At 38.5% G+C, this 4,256-nt stretch overlaps 1 pseudogene; it reads right to left on the bottom strand.

Moving 5' to 3' along the window:
- Nucleotides 1-557: 557 nt before the first annotated feature.
- On the bottom strand, nucleotides 558-655 carry LOC132287425 (small nucleolar RNA R71; annotated as a pseudogene).
- Between the last annotated feature and the right edge of the window lie 3,601 nt (nucleotides 656-4,256).

The following is a 4,256-nucleotide window of genomic DNA, read 5'->3' as shown; positions in this document are numbered from 1 at the left end:
CATCCCAATGTGTATTATGATAACATGCAAGTACCACTAGGCATGCCAAAGCCATTCATTCATCAACAACAACAACAACAAGGCCAAGTTCCACTGGGAATACCAAAGCTAATGTATGTTCCACAACCTCCCATCATTCAAGGAAATTAAAATCAAGGTGTTCATGTTGCACCTCAAGTTGCTAACCCACCACTTGCTTTAAAAGACCATTATGTGCCAAATAAGTATAATGCACCCACATGCATCCAATTGCCACTATTTAGAGCACATCATTATGAAATCAAAGCACAAACCATTCAAATGCTTCCTAACTTTCATGGACTTCCTAGTGAAGAACCTTACAAGCATTTGGATGAGTTCCTTGAAGTGTGTTCCACCGTTAGATACACAGACATGCTGGAAGAAGTATTAAGGTTAAACTTTTTCCATTCACCTTAAAGGACAAGGCAAAATATTGGTTCAACAACCTTAGGTCTTTTTCAATCATTTCTTGGGCAGAAATACAGCAAGAGTTCTTGAAGAAGTATTACCTGGTTTCAAAGACCAATGCCATAAGAATGTCCATTAGAGAGTTTACACATGGGGATGGGGAAACGTTTCATGAGGCATGGGAACGCTTCAATAAATTGCTTAGGAAGTGTCCACATCATGACATGCCCAAATGGCAATTAGTTCAATACTTCTTTGAGAGTTTATTGGACAATCACAAGGGCATGGTTGATGCTTCCATGGGTGGTTCTTACATTGATAGGCATGAGGATGATGTGTGGCCTCTCTATGAAAGCATGAGTGAGAATTCATTGCATAGAACATTGTCTTCAAAGAATGGTAGAAATACACAAGGTAGGAAGAGTGTTGGCTTACATCAAGTCGACCACTCCAATGAAATAGCCGCTGAAATGAAGTCATTATCTTAAAGGTTTGATCAATTCTTGATCAACTAAAACTTGGTGAACCAAGTATCTTCCTTTCCTAACCATTCTCATCGTGCATCAAATGAATCTTGTATGACTTGCTCTAGTGTTCTACAGTCTACTTCCAATTGTTCACATGGACATGTGCAAAATGAACCTAATGAACAAGTCAATGCAGCTTTTGTGAACCAAGAGAACAATCCTTATGGTACTCATTATAACCTTAGTTGGAGAAATCATCTGAACTTCTCTTGGAAAAACCAAGGGGAAGGCTCAAACCCTCCCCAAGGCAGTTTTCAAGGGAAGTACATTCCACCTCCAATGTAAAACTAAGGATCCCAAGGTTATAGGCCATATCAATTACAAGGGAATCAATTCTAGAATTCTTATTTTCCCAATTAATCATATTCCCAAGGTAATTCTAGAAGTCCCGCATTTGAAGAAAAAGTTTTGAATGCTTTGGGCACTCTTGAGGCAAACACACAATTGCTTCATTCTCACTCTCAATCTATTGCAAAGCTAAAAACCCAAGTAAGGCAAATAGCTAGCACTCTTAATGCTAGAGAGAAGGGAAAGATGCCTATGAATGCCCTACCAAAGCAACAATGTGTTATAGAGACCCATTCCTCATCGAAAGGGCAAACAATTGTGCATGTCAATGCGGTGACTACCTTGAGAAGTGGTAGAATTGTGGACAACCAAGTGGGTATGTCCAATAAAGAGAGTGAACTGGTGCAACCACAAGTTGTCACCCATCTTGTTTCACATTCTATCCCTCCTTCATTGCATGTGCATGACCATATGAATGAGAAAGCTTCAAAATGTGATTTAAAAAGTGATTTTGAAAGTAAGCCATTGAAGAAAGTTTTGAAAAATAATGTTGAAAAAGTTTTGTTGAAAAATGATTTGGAACAAAATGATTTGAAAACTGCTTGTGTTGAAGAGGCTCTAAAAGAAAATTCTGAAAATGTTTTTGAGCCAAGAGCTCCATTTCCGAACGCCTTGAAAGGGTCCATTTCAAAAGAAAAGCAAAAGGTTAAGACCAATGAGATTATGGAAATGTTTAGGCAAGTAAAAGTTAATCTCCCACTTTTGGATATAATCAAGCAAATACCGGCTTATGCCAAGTTTTTAAAAGATCTTTGCACCCAAAAGAGGAAGAACAAAAGCCAAGCACCAAGGAAAATGGTTTTGACCGAGTAAGTGAGCTCAATTTTGCAACACAACACTCTCCCAAAGTTTAAGGACCTCGGTTCACCCACTACATCATGCATCATTGGTGAGCATATCATTAATCGGGCGCTTCTTGACTTAGGAACAAGTGTTAACCTTCTTCCTTACTCGGTTTATGTCAAACTAGGCTTAGGTGAATTAAAACTGACGTCGGTAGTTTTACAACTTGCCGACCGATCCATCAAAAAGCCTAAGGGTGTCATTGAGGATGTTTTGATTAAGATTGATAAATTCTTCTTCCCGGTTGATTTCGTTGTCATAGACACGGAACCGGTTTCCAATCCCAAGAGCCAAATACCCGTTATCCTTGGCCGTCCTTTCTTGGCAACTGCAAATGCCAACATCAATTATAGGACGGGGGTAATGAAGATCTCTTTTGGCCATATGAAAGTGAAGTTGAATATATTCAATCCAACCCCTAACTCATTTGACAAGTGTGAATAAGTGGTCAATGTTGTGGAAAAATGTCATGAGTTCAATTGTGAAGGAAATGAGTTTTTGTGTGACTCAAGGGTTTCTAAAGCTTTATCTTCGACATTGCATTCTAAAGACATTGTTTCAAATTCTCAATGTGAAAGGGCATGGAAGCCCAAAAATTTTGATTGCATTGACAAGGGAACAAAACCTTCTTTTGAGTTTGATCCAACAAGTTCTTCCAAGAACCATTTTTTGGGTGGAGCTTAGGGTATCTATCACCCCAAAAAGGAGGGGATGAACTATAAGATCTTTGATTCGGGCTAAAAGAGCCCAACGTTATGCTAGAGACGTTAAAGACTAGCAAAGGCATTTCGTAGGGTGTCAAAACCCTATTCCTCCCCCATTTCTATTTTACAATTTCATTTCTTGCGAAGTCTAGATACTTTTTTTTGGTTCATATGCATTGCTAGGAACTATGATTAGGATTGCATGAAATTTTATGTTGTGATTGAACATTCTGCATAAGTTCGATCGATCTCAAACGAGAGTTCTATTACCCAAGAATTGACTCTAGAGGGGGGGGGGGGGTGAATAAAGTCAATGGCCAATTTTCGTAAATTATAGAAATACAATTTCTGATCAACAGTATAACCAATTATGCAATAAACAAGATATGAAAGTAATCAATTTAGCACAATTGTAAAAGAGATAAGGGAAGAGAGATTGCAAACAATAACACAACGATTTTTGCGAGGTTCGGAAACTCCTACTCCTCGGCTCAAGATCCCTCTTGAGACTTCCCAAATTCCTTAGAGCTTCTCCCTAATGGTGGAGAGCAAACCTTCAATTGAAGCAAGACCTTGCTTCTCTTTCTTGCTAGGAGAACACCCTTCTCCTAGGCTTCCTTTTAGGTCACACCAACCCTTTATAATATCCTTGCTAAGAGACCACCTCTCTTAGTTTTACATAGGCCACACCAGCCCTTACAATTTCTTTGCTGAGAGAAACTCTTCCTTTTAGGCTTACAGCAGATTTGTAGATATAATTTGTAGTACAAGAAATCCTCTCAAGAACTGATACAAATCAAACCTCACAATAGAGTATATATGAAATCAAGTGAAGCTCAAACTTTGAGTATGAAATGTATGAGAGATGATGAAGAAAATGCAGAACAAAAGCTGTGATGAAATACTAGAATAAAAGTTCAGCAAAGGCTCACGAAATGCTCTCTGAAGTTCACTCTGATTCAACTATGGAAGCTTGTATATGAGATAAAGATCGATGTCTGAACAGAGGCTCTATGAGTGAGTTTAACCAGAACAAAAGCTCTGTATAATGATAGAGCCAAAAGCTCTCTTTGATGCAATATAATGTCTCTCAAAAATGGTTAACTAATTCAGCAGACAACCCCTCTGTATTTATAGAATTTCATAGCTCAATATAGCTGTTAGAAGTGGTTAGAGGAAATAAATGCAGAAAAAAATTGCCGTTTTAATTCAAAACCCTCAAAGGAGCCGGCTCTTTGCAAAAGTGGAGGTGGCTCAATTTCAAATGGAGGCGGCTCCATTAAAAAAGTGGAGTAGGCTTTTCTTCTGAAATGGAGATGGCTCAATAGAAAAATGGAGCCTTCTCTAGTTTTGTAGAGCCTTCTCTACTTTCCTAAGCCTTCTCTAATTTTGGTAGAGCCTTCTC

The sequence above is a fragment of the Cornus florida genome, unplaced genomic scaffold (assembly GCF_030987335.1).
Source record: "Cornus florida cultivar Cherokee Brave unplaced genomic scaffold, ASM3098733v1 CherokeeBrave_3.0.0_Hap2_Chr11, whole genome shotgun sequence".
NCBI lineage: Eukaryota > Viridiplantae > Streptophyta > Magnoliopsida > Cornales > Cornaceae > Cornus > Cornus florida.
This window is presented reverse-complemented; position numbering and strand designations above follow the sequence as displayed.